Raw genomic sequence first — 19482 nt, 5'->3', positions numbered from 1 at the left:
CCAGCAACGCTACTGGGTTGCGGAAAGTTTCACTGCAAATGAGATGTCTGGCCGGCCTGAAACAGCCGGCCAAATACCTCATGCACAGTGAATGGACAAGGGAGTGCACAACAACTCCCCCACCACAAGACTCGTCAGAGTCCTTGGGGCAGGTCCAGGGGGATTAAAATAAAACGATAATAAAACAAGTTAGAAACCTGTTTTATTATTATTTTATATGTGGGTGGTGGTAGGGGGGCGGTTCTCCTCCACCCTAATCGAGGGGCCACCGCTGCACAAATGGGATATTCAACAGGTATTTTGATTTAATAATGAAAACATTTTTCTTTTATAGATTAGTTATGAAAATTAATGCATTTCAGGATGTATGAGAAAGGTGCTACGTTATAGAGCATTTTTTTTAAATCAGATAATCTGTATTCAATCTTTCACAGATGAGCATAAGAGACAACCATAATATAAAACAAACACAATTAATCTAAAAAAGAACGGTCAAAAATGTTTAATATTTAAAATACATCAATAAAAAGGAATGCATATCAAGCACAAGACCAATATCAAAAATCCAATCTTAAAATATAAACTGATGTATTACATAATAAGATTAAAACAGCAGATCATACAGTACTTTTTCAACAAAGTAGCCAATGACTGATTGCGTATCATTTTTGTGTGTAAAATGGTTACATTATGCAGATTAAGAAACTGGAACATGCAGTCATTTGAAGGCATTGATTCTTTATATTTATCGACTGGGCCTTGAATTTTAGGTATTTGCTGGCTGTTTGGGGGCTAGCTCTGTTCCAGGCTAGCAATGCACCTGCCATGGTTTGCATGCTCTGCCATATCAACAATAGGAATGGTAATCTAGTCTACCAAATTGAAATCGCGAAAGCCATCAACAGGTGACGGTCAATTTTCTGATCAAGGTATGTTATCCAGACAAGGTTTTATCCATATTGTACGTAACTCTCTCTCAATTCATATATCATGATCCCGAAAGGTTCTCCAGTTGGTCGCATTGTTCCAACTTTTGGAAGCTCATCCCAGTACTTGCTCACTGGATTTTCAAATGTATTGTTCTTTTTCCAGAGACGAAAACCTCCACCTCGGTGAACAGGGTGCGCTGGTGTACATCAAGCAGGGAGAAGAAAGCAAAGTGTGACACATGGAGTGCCCTGAGCGGGGCCCACCATTGAATGCACAGCGGAAGAGTGCATTCTTCAGATTCTGGTAAGAGATTTATCGAAGGCAATTGGTATATACCTGTTCTGTTGCTATCCTTCACCAAGGCCTTGCCACTAACCATATATTTTGCCGCTACACAAGACCAAACTAACTCCAGGACCTTCTACACCCTGGGTGTGTTATGGGTAGTGCTGGAATCTCCTGGAGCCTACAGTCAGAATAAAACACCATCCATCTTTATGTCTGACTGGGCTGTTAATTCACGACAGGGATGCATGTGCCACATTCTCTCAATGGGTAGATTACTTGGGTAGACACATGAACATTGCAGGCTCTTTAGCACTGAAAATCATTTTGAGTGTTCTAGATTAAGTCGATAAATGGATGTAGGTACTGGAACTGGTTGCTGTGTCAGAAGAGGAGACTCTTAGCGACTTAGACTCTGTTAAAGCACTGAAAATGAAATGTCATTGGTCTTTGTTCTTCCATCCTACCTTTGTAGGAAGTCATAGTCGTAGGACAGTTTTGGACAGGAGCCTACATGGCATTCAATGATCGTCAGTTATTATTCGATTTTAGAAACGAAAGGCAGATGCTGTGACCGTGGATGGAGGAGTAGTCTTTACTGCTGGGAAGTGTGGTCTGGTACCCGTCATGGGGGAGCATTACGACGCAGGTATGTTGCTTGCAAAGACCTCTGAATTACAGGCGAGTTGGAGTTTGACCATTTGTCTAACTGATGCTTTGTGTCTATTGCAGATAATAAAACCCCATGCAGAAACAAAGGAACAAAGACAGGTGGGTACAGATGGTTTCTGTTCTGTCCAGTGTTTGAGGTCTGAGGCCATGAGACATTATGGGCCTCATTTAGGAAAAGTGACGTATCGCTGCGTGAAAACAGCGATGCGTCACTTTTCATTGCGCCCTCCTTGCGACACCAATGATGCGTCATATTTACAGTATGACGTATCATTGCGCAAGGAGTTACAGATACGTCAGCATTTCTGACATATCTGTATGGCGCAAAAGTGACGCATTGCTGGAGTGTGTCACAAAAGTGACGCAACTCCAGCAATGCGTCCTTTCACATGGGCAAGCCCCATGTGAAAGGGCCTGCGTCAGTCTTATGCCTGCTGAGAGGCAGGCGTAAGATATTGACGCATTTGCATCCTAGAAGTGGTGCACTGAAATCTTATATATTTCACTGCGTCACTTATACGGCCCTTTCTTGCGTCAATACGCCCCCTTGCATACATTATACCTGGCACAGGTATAATGTGGCGCAGGGGTTTACAAAGTGACGCATCTACCTAGATGCGTCACTTTGTAAATATGGCGCAACAAGGTGCATTTTTTACGCCACTGGTGTGTCATAAAAAGTGACGCACCGGCGGCGTAAAAGTGACGCACAGCCTCATAAATGAGGCCCTATATTTTTGAGTATAGTAACGCTATGCAAGGGCCATTAGCCTCGGACAATCAATTACAAGAGTAAAGGAAGGAGCCAAAGATGATCTCTTTGCCGCTAATGAAGGCACACAGTTGCAACGACCGTTTGTAGATGCTTTAAGGAGATGTGATCTCAATAAATTTTGGGCTCCCTCATTGATTCTTGCCTTAGCACTTCTCAGTCCACATCCCTGGGAGCTCTTAATCTAGTGTGTGGATGATAGCACTGTGCCTCTCAGGTCATTTTACATATCTCATTTACGGTTATATTGTTCTCTGCTCTAGTTCTCGTCTGTATTTGAATTGTTTTGAAATTGCAACTCTAATTGTTCCGCTCCTCAAATTATTTCATTTGTGAATACTCTAGTGTAGTTTCTTTGTGTTACTAAGGGGCTTGGTCTGGAAATTCATCATATAGCTCTTCTTCAGTCAGATATTGCGATCTCAGCAATTTAGCAACTTATTAGTCTCTACTTGGTAATTACACTTTCGTAGTGATGCAGCATTCTTGTTTGTTCTGTGGATGTTGAAATGAACTATCGGGATTAAACAGTGTGGAGTGGGAATGTTGTCTCTGCTGTGGCTAGATAAGTACATATACACTGAAGTCTACCCCTATGGTGCCTCTATCTGATAATGAGTTCAAGAGCCTACTCAAAAATCTCCTCTCAGATCAGTTTCACACACACATTTCCTTTTGCCATTATTCAAGGTACATACTATGCTGTGGCCATAGTAAAGAAGAGCAGTAAGGACATCTCCTGGAACAACCTGCGTGGAAAGAAGGCCTGCCACACAGGCTTCGGTAGAACGGCGGGATGGAATGTTCCAATTGGTCTGATACAATATATAACATATGTCTAAATAAAAACTAAACATGGCAGAGTGAATATACTACCTAGTGGACAACAGGAATAACACACACTCTGAATTGGATAAAAGGTATGTTGAGATGTATAGCAACTACGCTGAAAGGAATATGATTGTTGCTGAAAAGAATACAACAAGAACTCAAGTGAATATAAACCTTATTGAAATGATATAGACTGGTGCTGAAATGAATATAACCCACATTGGAATGGATATGGCACATATTAAATTGAATTTGACACTCTTAAAATGAATACAAGCCATGTTCAAATGAATATGACACATGTTCAAATGAATATAAGATAAGTTGAAATAAATATGACTAGTGTCAAAATGAATATAACTAACACTGAACTGAATATGACACGTGTTCAAATGAATACAAGATACGTTGAATTATTTATGACTAGTGTCAGAATGAATAAAACTAACACTGAACTGAATATGACACGTGTTCAAATGAATACAAGATACGTTGAAATAATTATGACTAGTGTCAAAATGAATAAAACTAACACTGAACTGAATATGACACGTGTTCCAATGAATATAAGATAAGTTGAAATAAATATGGCTAGTGTCAAAAGAAATATAACTAACACTGAACTGAATATGACACATGTTGATATAAATATGATTGCAGTTGAAATGTATTTGGTGCACATTAAAATGAATATGGCCCACAATAAAATGAATATGAGAAGCTTTAAACTGAATACAACATCCATTGGAACCGATGAAACATGGCAGAATAAATATTCAACCTATTGGACAATGTGAACAACACACTTTGAATTGGATAAAAAATAAACTGAGATGTATAACAACTACGCTGAAAAGAATATGACTGTTGCTGAAAAGAATACAACAAGAACTCAAGTGAATATAAACCTTATTGAAATGATATAGGCTGGTGCTGAAATTAATGTAACCCACATTGGAACGAATATGGCACATATTAAACTGAATTCGACACTCTTTAAAATGACTGTGACACACATGAAATGAATGTGAGACATACAGCAATGAATACAAGCCATGTTCAAATGAATATGACACATGTTCAAATGAATATAAGATAAGTTGAAATAAATATGACTAGTGTCAAAATGAATATAACTAACACTGAACTGAACATGACACGTGTTCAAATGAATACAAGATATGTTGAAATATTTATGACTAGTGTCAAAATGAATAAAACTAACACTGAACTGAATATGACACGTGTTCAAATGAATACAAGATACGTTGAAATAATTATGACTAGTGTCAAAATGCATATAACTAACACTGAACTGAATATGACACATGTTGATATAAATATGATTGCAGATGAAATGAATTTGGTGCACATTAAAATTAATATGGCCCACACTGAAATGAATATGAGAAGCTTTAAACTGAATACAACATCCATTGGAATCGATATGGCACATATTACATTGAATGTGACACTTTTTCAAATGATTGTGATACATATGAAATGAATGCCAGACAATCAGCAATGGATACAAGCCATGTTCAAATGAATATGGCACATGCTCAAATAAATGTAAGATAAGTTGAAATAAATATGACTAGTGTCACAATGAACCTGACCTACACTGAACTAAATATGACATATGGTCATATGAAGATGATTGCAGTTGAAATTAATTTGACACACCTTAAAATGAATATAGCCCACACGTAAATAAACATAAGAAGCTTTGAATTAAATACAACATCCGTTAAAATGAATATTGCACATCTTGAAATAATTCTGACACATGTTACAACATACATGACATATGTTGACACAAGTAACATATTCATTGGATTTGAATTTACACACGTTCAAAGGAATATGGCAACTGAGATATTAAGGACCTGATTATAAGTTTGGCAGTCTCATAGCGGGTCGCCACACTGCGAGACTGCCAAACCCGTAGTCAGATCATCCGCCGGATTTCGAGTTAATCCAGGTTGGGCGGTCCCACAGGAGTGCGTGTCTAAGGCACTTAGGTGTGCCTAAGACATGCACCGCTGTGAGACCAGTGCAGCACGTTCCTGCATGGTGAAAAATGCACAATGGACAGAATGCTGCACAATGTGAAACATTCACCCCAGTACAGAGATCTGGGCCTAAATCCATCATGTGTTTGCTCCTCATGCCAATCCATTTCAGACCCAGCCATATGCAAATCAGTCTTAACCCTGTTCTCCATGGGAGCAGTCCAGCCTGAAACGCCAGCCACGTCTTCCCTTGACTGGAAACAAGCATCCTGGGGCATCACTTCTCATCAGCAAGGTTAGCTTGACTCCAGTGGCATGGAGAGCATGGGTGACAAATGCAAAAAGAACAATTGATGGAAAGAATGCTATACAATGTCAAACATTCACCCCAGTACAACGATCTGGGCCTAAATCCATTGTTTTTTTGCTCCCCATGCCATTCCAGTTCATACCAAGCCATATGCAAATCAGCCTTGACCCTGTTCCCCATGGTACAGGAACAGGGTGAACACTGATTTGCATATGGCTGGGTCTAAACTGGGGTGGCATGGTGAGCAAAAGATTGATGGATTTACCCAGATATCTTGACTGGGGGTAAATGTATAGCGCCTTTCTCAGAAAAATGCCAGACTTGCGAAAGGATGCCAGGCAGTCTGAATCTGCTGCTCTTGCCTTTTGCGACCTGTTAGAGGGACCTGAGGAGTTTGGACCCCTTCCTCTTGAAACCCAAGGACTGAAAGGTCTCCAAAGATCATGAGGCTGATTCCCTGGGCAGCTTCAGGAACCTAAAAAAGCTGAAAAGAGCGTTCCAATGAAGAATGCCAGTTGACCATTGGCAACTGGACAAAGATTGAACTTTGCTGTTTCCCTCTGCCAGACACCCTGAAGGACAGGATTATCATTATTTCATGCCGCACAGTGCAGCAAGCCACCTTGCTGAGCTATGCTGCATGAAAGAGAAAGGTCAGAATTGCACCTTATTGAACACAAAGTGGAGCATTCATGTCTGTTGTTTGCGCTGGCGCATTATGTGCTGCCCAGCTCTAACGCAGACATGCTTGCACCGTGGTGCAAGGGTGCTTTCCTTGCAGACAGGACTGTTTTGTGCATGACACCTTACTGCACTAAAACAATCCCCTGAGGCATTTTCCTCTTTCTATGTGTGCTGCAGGACACATAGAAAAAGGAACAAAAAAGGAGAAATAGAGGTATTTTTCCTCCTTACGCTTTACCCAGGGCGGCTTAGCATTTTGACTAATTCCCAGGTCTGATAGTAATTTTGGAATGAGCCAAAATCCATAGGTGAATGCGTGGGAACATCCACCCTTCACCCAATAAATGCTTCCTTGGGGCAGTGTAACGTACCACAGCAATTTACTCTAGATTTATCAAGCCACGCAGGGCTACGTAAGGTGGTCTTGCGTGGCTTGATAAATCTGACTTAGTGGTTGTGTCGCAAAGGCGATGCAACTTATTGGTAAATCTGTTTCTGAGAGTCTAAAACTACTTCATATGACATCCTATGGACATTATTAGTGTCCTCCTGTGGCTGGTCAAACACCACAAGAACTTTGGGACCTTTGCTCCACAGTTTAAAGGTACCAATGGCAAAAAGTATTTGATTGCCAGTTACCAGAGTCAAGTTGAAATTCCTCAGAAAAACGATAACTTTTGATTTGGACATTATTTCAAACTTCCCTACTTCCTGTCCCTAGCGGGGCCAATCTGCTTGGTGTATCCAACTTGGTGAGGCGGTACTGATGTCAAAATGTACAACTCTTTTATCTGATGAAATTCCACTCACTTTTGAGGCAATGCGCTCATGTGAGGGCCTCTGGTTGTCAATAATTGGTATATCTCTCTCGCTCACTGTGGGTATAATGTTTTGTGCATCAGGTAGGATCGGGACGGAAAAGACTACTTTAGTATTCATAGTTCTGAATATTTACCTTTTGCATTTAGACATCAACACAGTCACAATGAATCATAAGTACTTCCATTCCTAAAATATTTCTCCCATTTCCCATATTACGTATGCAGTGAGTCTGTAGCTAGCATGGCTAGGTTCTTCAGTTTCCACTTAGTAGTCACCATCACCACATAGGCTAGCTATGCCAGTGATTGGAAAAATGTTGTTCTGAATTTGGGGCACTGTAATTCTTGTATGGTCATAAGGTCATGGTTTTTACTGATGCTGGCATTGTAAAAAGTACCAGGCTTTTATTCCATAGATGATTAAGCCAAAAGAGGACAAAGGGATAAGGGAATATATCTTTTTATTATGCTTCAATGAGAACAGAAACAGAAATTAGACCAAATTCTTCCCACATTTTCACATATAGAAAAATAAAAATGCCTTTGTGGTGTGTATTATTTGTAGAATATTGCACATAAACAGTCCTGCCTGTAATGCAGGTACTCTTTTAGCTGATGCAAGGGTGCCTGCATTGTTGCTTAGCAGCAACAAGTGTGAAAGCGCTGGAAGAGAGCTGAAGAGTGCCATATATGTGAAATATGGCCGTTCTGAGCTCTATCCCATTCACGTAATGCACCACAGAAACTTGCCTTGCTGCACTGCGTCACATGAATTCATACTAAATTTCCCCCTAGACCTGATGCTGCTGATCTTGTAGCACAGCTGTGTCTTCTCCTTTTCAACCCTGGATTGTGGGGTTTGATGATGTCTGGAAGGTGCACCCTTGCACCTAGATTCATGTTGGGTTCCATGACATTTTTGTTATCAATCTACTTGCAAGGGTTCTGTTACTAAGTCATTCTATGCCCTGGGCACCCACCAACTTCTTGCTGTATGGTACTGGTGATAACTGACTCTGACTGACCCTGGTATCTGCCCAACCAGGCCCAGGGTCAGGGCTAACCTAAAAGAGACACATTAGAATACAGTTAAAACACCTGCATACACTAGGGTACACAGTGGTATGATTGGGTACCCATGTGATTGGCATGACCCACCCTATAAGCCCCTAGTAAATAACAGGGCAGGGGATTGGAACTTCCATAGAAGCCCCCAGTCTCCTGGGTCATGGCAGTTTGGAGGCCAGCAGATTTTTCTGCACTTCCATGTGTGCATTGCTGAAGCCTGAGGTCAGTTTAAAAAAAACCCTAGGTGCCAGGACTGCTGTTAAAAAGTAAATTGTGCCCGAACTCGACTTTTGGGTTTGAGGCACTTAAAAATGGCTTACATACAATGTTTGGGCATATTAGGTACCTCCAGAGCCTCCCCCAGGTGTCCCAGGGGTGGGGGGCCCGGTATTTATAAGGTACACCCTTAAAAAATAAGTTTCATATGCCCTGTGTTAAGTGAAATTTCACATTTCACTCCCCACATTGGCGGGAAAGTGCTGCTCAAATTTCGACTTTAATGCTAGGAGCACTGTGGATGGAGAATCTGCAATATTTCTACAGATTCAGAACCCCTAAAGTCTCCTCTAGTTGCACATGGGGGTGGGGTTCCTGCAGAAATTAGGGAAATTCGTACAAAATATATTTTTATAAGCCCTAGTGTTAGGAAACTAGCCCAGGTCATTTTCTCCATTGCAAATCCCCTGGCCCATACATTAACATTGCAAGAAGTTATTAAAGAATAACTCCTTATAGGAAGGGAATAAAACTACCATTCAAAGACTTCCCAGAATGGTATTAATAAATCCAACAATATAATATTGTTGAATTCCTCCTAAAAAGTACATCCAGGAAGTCGGAAGACGTTCTTGTTTGTAGTTCCAAATTCAGCCTTCCAGTGGTCTGCCCTGATTGGTCAGAGTTAAGTGGATTAGCCAGGCTGCCTTGAAGAGGTGATAAAGAGCTCCTGCGGTTAACCAGCTCTGCTGGCATGTCAGTGTGCTGTTCCATAGGAATGCTAGGCCAGGGGGAGGAGTCGTAAACTAAGTTCTTCAAAGAAGAGAGCAGAGACCAGTGTCCTTTAAAGCTCTGAACTTACTAATTCAGGCAGATGGTAGGATTAAGGAAGGTATGAGCAGATGCAGTGGGGAGGGTCTAGGTAAATTAGCCATTCTAGGGATGTGTTTAGCCAGGTCTTACCTCCTTGCTATAAAATCAGCCATTATGGATTTGGAAGAATGATGCAGTCTGGGACGAAATAATGCCACACTCTACAGGATGTGGTCATAACTTTAAGGAGTTACCCTGCTCCCTTTGGTCAGAAGTGACTTCCTGCCTGATCGAGAGAACTTGGATTAAGTATCTGAGAGGGGCAGAGCCTCTCAGATCTGCTGCTTGAAACTTACTGAAGCAAGAAGTTGCCAAGCTGAGAAGATTGATTTGCAAATACTTCTAAGGCCTGACCTATGAGGACTGCACCATCTGAAACTACAGCCCTGTGGATTACCTTGCTGAAAATGGACTAAAGAGTTGACTCCCTGAAGTCTACAGGTTAAAAGAGCTCATCTGGAGCATCACCAACTAAATCTGCACCTTGGAGAACCACCAGTGGATTTGTAAGGGTTTTGTACCAGTGGATTGTGGGAGCTGAAGTCCTCAACTTTCAAGGACCATCTTGGAGCTTCCAGACTCTTGAAGTGAGTTTGAGACACTTTGGGACCCCTCAAGGAACTTCAGGAAGCAGTTCAAAAGTTTGGAGAACTTTGGAGCAACTTTGAAAAAAAGCTACATAAAGGGACCGACTGAACCTGGCCAGCCAGGCCGCCTGCCTTCAGCCACGAGCCGGCCAAGCCAACCAGGTTTGTCCTGCTAAAAGCTCCATCGCACCAACTTCCAGAGATTGACCGGAACTAGAAGAAATATGAAGCCGTCAAACTCCCACCGGATCTGGCTACATGAGGAGCATCGAGAGACCCCACGAGAAAAAGCTCCAGAAAAGTTTCCAAGTCCACTTGTAGAAAAGGTGACCCGGAGCAATAGCGAACGGCAAGCCGCCCAGGGCTCCATCGCAGTCAGCCTAGATTCCTGGGTTGTCCCCCTGAAGCGATCTTGAAAAATGTTCTACGTCCGCTCCAGAGAAGTTGACCGGGACCTCGTCACAAGTCAATCTGGTGAACCCTAACTGGATCAGGACTGGCTGGGAGCTTCTAGGGACCTCGCGAGAAAAAGCCCCCTAAAAGTTTCTAACTCTGAAGGTAGAAACTGAAACTGGGGCCTGGCGCAAGCTGTAGCCGCCCAGGGCTCCATCGTGGTCGGCCTGAAACTTTGACTTTGCCGCGATCTATCGCCAGCAGGTATCACAATATGATGCTATAAACTTCTAAGTGCTATATTTTATTAAATCTTTGAAAATGCATATCTCCGGTTCCCTACATTTCATTTTTGTGGTTTTTGTGTCATTTTAAAGATACAAGTATTTACTATTTTTATAAATTGGTGTTAGATTTTTATTATGTGTTGTTTTGAAATTGTGTTTTAAATGCTTTACATACCTGTCTTTGAAGTTAAGTCTGTCTGCTCGCAGCCACGTTACCCAGGGTTGAGCATAGGAATAATTTTCTAAGATCTATGCTGAGTCCTACCATGTGTTAGTGGTCTTGTTGCCACTGGCAGACCTACATTTTTCCTACCAATAATCCACTTTCCAACAGGCACACAGCCTACAGCTTAGCTGAAGGCAATTTATTTGTTATGTTTTTCAGACAATTTTGAGTGGAGCCCTTAGGAGAATCCTGTTCCTTTAGCATCCAGCACTCAATTTAACATGTAGTATCTTTGTGCCAGCTTCCATGGTGGTGTAGTTTGTATTCTGTATGCTAGCGCTACCTCCTCCATTCAGTCCTGTGCCTTACAGAGCCTTGACCCCTTTGATTTGTCTACTTCCCGCCCTTCTTGCATACTTCCATGTACCATTTCTCCTTAGATCCCATTCCAACCTGGATCTATTCCCTGCATTTAGTCCTTTAGCTTCCCATGTGTACTCCTTCCTGGTGTTGTCGCCTCATCCCACCTCAACAGGGTATGAACTTTAGTATACTTCTCTTTCTGGCTTACTCTTAATATTATGTAATTTCTTTCTTCCACTCCCCTGTACATACTCGGAGTATCCCATGCAATCAGTTGTACTCCTTTCCTTCTTTATTCTTTGGTGGTGCCATTTTCTGCCCTATATCTCTTCGTGCTTTGTTCTTACTTTGCTTTGTTTTTGTGACTGGGCTCCTAGACACACTCATGCTTCCTACCTTTCTTTTGCACAATAATGCATTTTTCCTCACTTGGTCCCATTGAGATCTTACCTCCACATCTATCTCCCCCGTGCCACACTCCTCTTCCTGTACAATTTGTCTACCTGGTCCCTCTAACCATTGCAGTCTGTTTCTCACAAGAAGTTACTTACATTTGGTAATGCCTTATCTGGTAGAGACTCTACTTAGATGCAGATTCCTAACCATAGAATATTACCTAGGAGTCAGACTAGATCCAGAAGATTTCAAGCTTTCCACCCCATGAATGCAGAGCTATGATGAAGATTGAGAACTGAACTGAAATTCTAAGGCCCTTTGAAGGGTGACCCTCACACTGTAATCAGGTCTGCTATCATGGAGGATTGGATGACCTGTAAGCAATCTACAGCTACATAGATACTCTACCAGATAAGGCATTACCAAAGGTAAGTAACTTGTTCATCTGATAGAGATTTCTAGCCACAGATTCCTTACCTTAGAATACAAAACGGAAGCATTTCTCCTGGGAGGTGGGCATACAAAGCTAATTTAAACCAGGAAGTCCTACAGGACTAAGCAGACAAAGTGCCCTTCACAAAGGACCTGACTGTTCAGGCAGTAGTGCTTGGTAGGCATCTGCAGAGATGCCCATGTTGCTGCCTCACAGTTGACCAGGACAGGGACTACTTAGGCTAATGCAGTGGTTGCAGCCTTGGCTTTGGTGGAATGAGCAAGCAACCCCTCAGGCGGTTGCTTCTTGCCCAATACATAGCTGTTATTTGTGCAGAGCACTATCCCTCTTGAGATGGTCCATTTCTGCACAACCTTCCCTTTCTTAGCACCTTTGTACCCCACAAAGAGTTGATCGTCTACCTGGAAATCTTTTGTGCGATAAAGTTAGAAACAACAACTCTATTTTTGGGTCCAGACAATGGAGTCGCTCCTCCTCCTTTGAAGTGTGAAGCAGAGAAAAAAGTTAGGCAGTGTGATGCTCTTGCCTAAATGGAAAGGAGTCACAACCTTTGGTAGGAAAGAGGCATGTGTCCAGAGTACCAGATTGTCCAGATAGAATATGGTGTAGGGAGGATGTATAAAGAGTGCCTGCAATTTGCTGACCCTTCTATCTGATGTAATGGGCACTAAAAAAGCAGTCTTGATGATTAATCAGCAGCGGGAGCAATCGTGCAGTGGCTGAAAGTGTGCACACATTAAGTCCCAATGGAGCATGATGAATGCCTGGGAGGAAATATATGTTGCAAATCTTTGAGGAACTGAGCCACAACAGGAGCCTTGAACAAAGTAGATTGGTCTGGTAACCACAAGAAGGCTGAAATGGCCTATAAATAACTGTCCCAAGAGCAGGTCCAAGAATAGACCAAACAAAACAACCTGAGAAATGGGTGCAGATAGACTATTAATGTTCCCTGATAAACACCATGCAACAAATTTATCCCTGCGGGCTGGCATATACCCACTTTGTGGAGGTACGCTTGGCTGCATGACTTCATCACAGACTTTGTGAGGAAGTTTGAAAACTGTCAGGTGTTACCGCTCAATATTCAAACATAAAGCTGAAGGGTGTGCAGGTTTGAGTGCAGGACCCTCCTGTTGCTGCAACATAAGATTTTGTCAATGAGGCAATCTGATTGGGGGACCAATGCTTATGCTCAACAGCCTGAGATACCAGTCTATCCTTGCCCAATCCAGACCCACAAAAATGACTTGGCCCCAGTCATTCCTGATCTTCTTGAGAACTCTGTGCATAAGTGGTACTGGTGGAAAGACATACAGTAGGCCGGAGCTCCAATTGAGATGAAACGTGTCTGAGAAAGATTCCTTGGAAACTCCCTTGCACAAAATTGTGGACATGGTGCGTCCTGGCGGTGGCAAACAGATGTAGCCAAGGCTCTCCCCACTCTTGAAAGAGACCTTGTACCACCTCTAGATGGAGACGCCATTTGTGATACACTAGGCATCATCGACTGAGTTTGTCTGCTATGACCTTTAAAGAGCCTTCCAGGTGTTGAGCCACCAAGAAAATGACCTGATGCTCCAGCCATATCCAGATACGCAGAGCCCCTTGAGAAAGAGTCCACAACCCTACCCTACCCTGTTTTTTGCAGTACCAGATGGCAGGTCTATTGTCTATGAACACATTTATTTATTTATTTATATTTATTTATTTATTTATAAAAACATTTATAAAGCGCGAACGAAGGCCCTTGGGCATCTCGGCGCTGAAGTTACTGCAGTGTGTTAAGCCTCATCGGACAGGGGTTCATTGGTTAAAGAGCCACGTTTTCAGTTGCTTGCGGAATGTCCAGAGGGAGGGGCTAGTTCTGATCGATTCTGGGAGGGTATTCCACAATTTGGGTGCAGCTACCATGAATCTTCTGTCCCCCCAAGAAACGTGTTTGGTTCGGGGTACCACTAAGTCATGCTGGGAGGATGAGCGTAGCATTCTTGAGGGACGGTAAGGAATAAGGTTTTGGACAAAGAACGCCGGTCCCACGTTTTTCAGAGCCTTGTAAACCAGGCAGAGGGACTTAAACATGACTCTTTTTCTCACTGGCAGCCAGTGCAACTGTCTTATAGTGGATGCAGCCGAGTGATGTTTGGGAATGCGTCCTAAAAGCCTAGCAGCAGCATTCTGAATGGCCTGCATTTTCCAGAGCACTCTCTCCTGGGCACCCAGAAACAGTGCATTACAGTAATCTAGGGTCGACAAAACAAGGGAACTAACCAGTGTTTTGCCGGCACTTACTGGCAGGAAAGGCAGGATTTTTTTTATAAGCCGCAGCTTATGGAAGGCTGAGGAAGAAATTTGGTTGGCATGTGGCATAAAATTTAGATGGTCGTCGAAAAGGACTCCCAAATTCCTCACTTTTTTTGTTGGGTCCGGGGGTTGGCCCATAGATGATGGCCACCAAAGGGGGGACCATTGCGGGGATAAGTTACCAAAAATTACCACCTCTGACTTATCAGAGTTCAATTTCAGGCAATTTTGAGCCATCCAACTTCCGATAGCCAACATGCCTTGGTTAAAGGTGTTTGCTATTTTGGGACCGTCATTTTTAACTGCGAGGACCAGTTGAGTGTCATCTGCATAGGAGGTCAGGCTCATCCCATGTGCCCTGATGACTTTGGCAAGGTCCGACACGTAGATGTTAAAAAGTGTCGGACTAAGGGATGAGCCTTGGGGAACTCCACATGGCAGAGACAGGGGGGAGGATTCAAAAGGTCCAATGGTAACGACCTGGGATCTGTTTGCCAGGAAGGAGGCAAGGAGACTCCTAGCCTTGCCTTGAATCCCAATGCTCTCGACACGGTCAACCAAGATGGTGTGGTCGACCGTGTCAAAGGCAGCCGATAGGTCCAGCAAGATGAGAACAGCTGTACCTCCGGCATCCCGGATGGATCTTATATCATCCGCCGCTTTGATCAGAGCGGTCTCCGTGCCGTGGAATTGGCGGAACCCGAACTGGGATTCGTCCAGGAGTTTATGTTCCTCGATGAAGGACGAGAGTTGGAGGTTCATTATTTTCTCAGCTATTTTGGCCATCAGTGGGAGGCTAGCGATAGGACGGTAGTTTTTCAGCTCTTCCTTATCGAGGGTGGGCTTCTTAAGGAGAGGTTTTATTAAAGTCTTTTTCAGTGTCTCTGGGAAGATGCCGGAACAGAACATAGAGTTGCAGATTTCAGTTATGGCAGGGATGACTGTTTCCATAATTGGTCGTAGCACCTTCAGGGGACAAGGGTCTAAAGCTGATCCTGATTTAATAGATGACACTGTATTCTGTACCTGTAAACAGGTAACCTCATGAAACTGGGAGAAGGTATGACTCTGGTGGGAGGTAGTGGCTGCCGGGGGGGTGGAGGAAGTGTTGGAGAAAACCCTATAGATGTCGTCAACTTTGCTAAAGAAAAAGTTGGACAGTGCGTCACAAAGCAACTGGGAGGGAGGAGGGGCAAGATCGACGGACAGACCAGCTAGTTGTTTAGTTGTCTCGTAGAGGGTTTTATTAGAGTTTTTAGCTGATTCTATCCTATCACAATAGTATTTTTTCTTTGCCTCAGCAATCATGGTTTTGTAAATGGCAACTGACTCCTTATAACTAAGTTTGGTTTCATCTGTATAGTTTTTCCGCCATAGTCTCTCTTTATGCCTGCATAGTTGCTTCTGGGTGCGTAGTACCTCAGAGTACCATGGGGCCGAGGGGGTTTGCCGATTACGGGAGCGTTTTTTGGTTTGGACCAGTGCTGTGGCTGCCGAGCTAACCCATTGGTAGAATTGAAGGGTAGCAGTGTTTGGGTCGGCGGACAGGACGGGAGACGTGTCATCCAACAGGGTTTGTAACCTAGTTGCATCAATATCGTCCCATGCCAGATAGGGTTGGGGAGATATAGTGCTGGTTTCCTTGAGCAGTGCGTCCCGTGCTGTCAGAGTGGCCAGGATAAAATGGTGGTCCGACCAGGTGAGAGGGAGGATTTGGGTAACTTGAAGACCCGGGGCATTAGTAAAGATGCCATCTAGTATATGACCCCCGTCATGTGTAGGAGCATGTACCAGGGGGATGAGGCCAAAAGTAGACATATCAGCTAGGAACATTGTGGAGTCAGGGTTATCTGGGACATCAAAGTGAAAATTAAAATCACCCAAAATGGTGATGGAATTGTCAAGGGCGGACGCTTCCAGTGTGGTCCTAAAATCCGTGATAAATTCATTCCTGGAGCCAGGGGGACGATATAAAAGAATCCCTTTAAAGGTGTAGGATGGGGATAGTGTAATCGCAAATTCTAGAGCTTCACAGGAGGTAAGGGGGATGATTTTTGTTCGTACCGAAAAGGTGTTGCGGGCAATAATGCCGATGCCACCACCTTTTTTCTGTAGTTGCCTGTCCAGTCTGTGTATGGTAAACCCAGAGGGGATGGCAATGACTAGGTCTGTATCAGATGCCTGATTCAGCCATGTTTCGGTCATAAATAGGAGGTCTAATTTGTAGTCCTGAATCAGCTCGTGAATATCCTGATTATGCTTGCTCAGTGAACGGACATTTGATAGTCCGATGGAATAGATTTGGTTGTTAAGGTATTTCTTACCAGTCCGCACTTGGTGGGAGAAGGGTAGCGAGACATTGCACTCTGGGCAGTGCGCAACAGGGTTTGTAAGCAAGGATTGGGGGGTGCGTATAAGGCAGGCCTGATGATTCGGGGGACGTAGGAGCTGGAGTTGGGAGGAGGAATACTTAAGGCGTTGTGCTGGCGATGGTGCACCAGGGGGGGTGGCCCTAGGCCCGGGCCAGGCGCGGACGGGCGCAGACGGGCCCGCCTTTGGCGTGCCTTTGGCGCGCCGCCGGCGCGCCCGCTGCGCCCGCCCGCTGCGCGGACGGGAGGGTCCCTTGTTTATATGCATCATGGTGGGGGCGTGAGGAGGGTGGGAGGGGCGCCGAGCTCGCCGGCCAGCCTTCCCTCTCCAAGATGGCGCCCAAAGAGGTGTTCAAGCCTTCCCAGCGCAGGTAGCAGTGGCGCTGTGGGAGGCACAATGCAAGGTCCTCGGCGAAGTAATCTCGCCTAGAGGTGGGGGCAAGTATTCTAAAAGTGAACTTTTAAAATATATACAATCTTTAAAAAGCGCTAAATCACACATATGCGTTGCGCGATTAAATCTAAATATCCTCCGGCTTCCGCCTCAGAGGAATAAGCAGCAGTACCGATTTATAAATCAATCGTTCAATAGCAGTTTAAAGTGTGCAGGCAACATGTGACAAACCTCCGGCTTCCGCCTCAGAGGGAACAGTAGCAGAACCTCGAGGGAGTCAGAGGGCCGCCCTTAAGTATCCTGGGAGGGCGGGAGGGGCGCCGAGCTCGCCGGCCAGCCTTCCCTCTCCAAGATGGCGCCCAAAGTGGTGTTCAAGCCTTCCCAGCGCAGGTAGCAGTGGCGCTGTGGGAGGCACAATGCAAGGTCCTCCCATGATTGACAGAAGAAAGGCTTTTAATGCCAAGCTGATTATCCAAAGCTCCAACATATTGATGTGAAGCTCAAACTCCGCCAGAGACCAGAGTCTCTGATCTCCTTCTTTCCCATATGGCCACCTCAGCCCAGGAGTGACGCATCTGTCACTATAGTCAGCTCTGGTTGAGGAAGGTAGAGAGGGTTGCCATTGACCCAATCGTGGTTGGTCAGTCACCATTGCACATCTTTCACAGTTACCGCCAAGATCTGGACTATGTTGGAGAGATTCACCTGATGCTGTGCCCAATGGAACTTCAGGTCTCACTACAGAGCCCACATATGCTAACAAGTAAGTGTTAAAAGTAGGATAACTGATGATACGAGGCCCAACAGCCTCAGGGTCATTCATTCCAAAATCCAGGATAATGTCTAAAAACATCTGTATCATAGTCTGAATTTCTTGGGCTTTCTGAAACTGTTTTGTCCACTACAGCTCTGATGAAAGGGAGCACCTTAGAGGGAGTCAGGTTTCACTACAGCACATTGATAGTGAACCTCCAACACATGCAGGAGTTTTGCAGTACTCTAGAAATGGCAGGCAACTACCTGTTGTCAGCCCGCCTTAAACAACCAATCATCGAGGTAGGGGAAGACTGGTATCCCTGACCTCTGCTGACATGCTGAAACCACCACCATCACCTTGGTGAGCACTCAAGGGGTGCTGGTAAAGCTGAATGGGAGCACTGCAAACTGAAAGTGCTCTTGGCCCACATGAATAGCAGGTAGCATCTGTAGACAGGCAGGACGGGCATGTGGAAATATGTGTCCTGCAAGTCCAACGCTACCATCCAATCTCCTGGATGCAGGGCAGACAGGACTGAGCGAGCTTGAGCATGTTGAATTTCTCATTTCTCAGAAATAAATTGTGACGGTGCAGGTCTAGAATAGTATGAAGGCCTCTGTCCTTTTTGGGCACCAGAAAGTAGCAGCTATAGAATCTGTGACCTACTTCTGATGTCGGCACCCTCATGATTATGCTACTTGGCCAAAAGAGCCAACACTTCCTGATAGAGCAAGGAGAGGTGGTCCACCATCAACCCATTGTAAGTGGATGACAATGGTGGAGGGGTCGTCACAAAGGGGATGGAGTAGCCCCTTTTGGCAATCTGTAAAACACAATGGTCTGATGTTTCCAAACTTCAGTGGTGCAGCTGGTGGCCTATCCACTGGATGCACATGATGGTAGGAGGGCAAACTAAAGGGGTTTTGAGGCTACGGCTGATGGAGAGGTGGTGTTACAGGCCTGCTCTTTGGCTACCTCTACCAGTTGGTTTGTGAGACCTGCATCCAATGCCATGAAAAGGTTGGAAATATATGAATGCATTTGAAAACTTCTTCTGTGGTGGAAGCTGAACTGAGATTGGCAAGGGGCCATGGAGTAGCCCAATGACCTGGCCGTAGCTCTTCTATCCTTAGTGCTCCAGCAATGAGCCTGTCTTCTCTCCAAAAAGAGAAGAGTTCTCAAAAGGCACATCCATAAGTTAAGCTAAAATTGAATTTTGCTGCATCTCTCCCTTCAGCAATGGCTCGGGTATCCGAGACATTAGGCTGCAATTGAGCAACTGAGTCCCATATCATATGCGAGTATCGGTCCAAGATGCATGCTGTGTTCAATGACCACAGTGCAAGGCTGTCAGAAGACGCAGAGAACTTCCTTTTCCCAAAGGTGTTCAACCTCTTGTACTCCCTATCCAGTGGAGTGGTATGCAACATACAAGGTTTCACTCTAGAGTTGGAGGCTTGGGCCTTTAAGCTCTCCAGGTTGGGGTGCTAGTTAAGGAAACTGGGGTCCCCAAGAGTTGAACAACTGTGGCAGGA

General features: G+C 44.3%; 1 long non-coding RNA gene and 1 pseudogene across 2 annotated transcripts in view; both read left to right on the top strand.

The window, feature by feature from the left end:
* LOC147705741 (serotransferrin pseudogene) overlaps window positions 1-1199 on the top strand; it is a 345569-nt pseudogene extending 344370 nt beyond the window's left edge. Inside the window, exon 3 of the transcript XR_015297376.1 lies at window positions 1093-1199. The product of XR_015297376.1 is annotated as a serotransferrin pseudogene (transcript). The remainder of the gene's footprint in view (window positions 1-1092) is intronic.
* A 576-nt stretch (window positions 1200-1775) lies between these two features.
* On the top strand, window positions 1776-3482 carry LOC147705740 (uncharacterized). The gene is made up of 3 exons (XR_015297604.1): window positions 1776-1864; window positions 1948-1986; window positions 3350-3482. It is a non-coding gene; the product is annotated as an uncharacterized LOC147705740 (long non-coding RNA).
* Window positions 3483-19482: the final 16000 nt, after the last annotated feature.

This window comes from Lissotriton vulgaris, chromosome 7, assembly GCF_964263255.1.
Source record: "Lissotriton vulgaris chromosome 7, aLisVul1.2, whole genome shotgun sequence".
Lineage (NCBI taxonomy): Eukaryota > Metazoa > Chordata > Amphibia > Caudata > Salamandridae > Lissotriton > Lissotriton vulgaris.
This window is presented reverse-complemented; position numbering and strand designations above follow the sequence as displayed.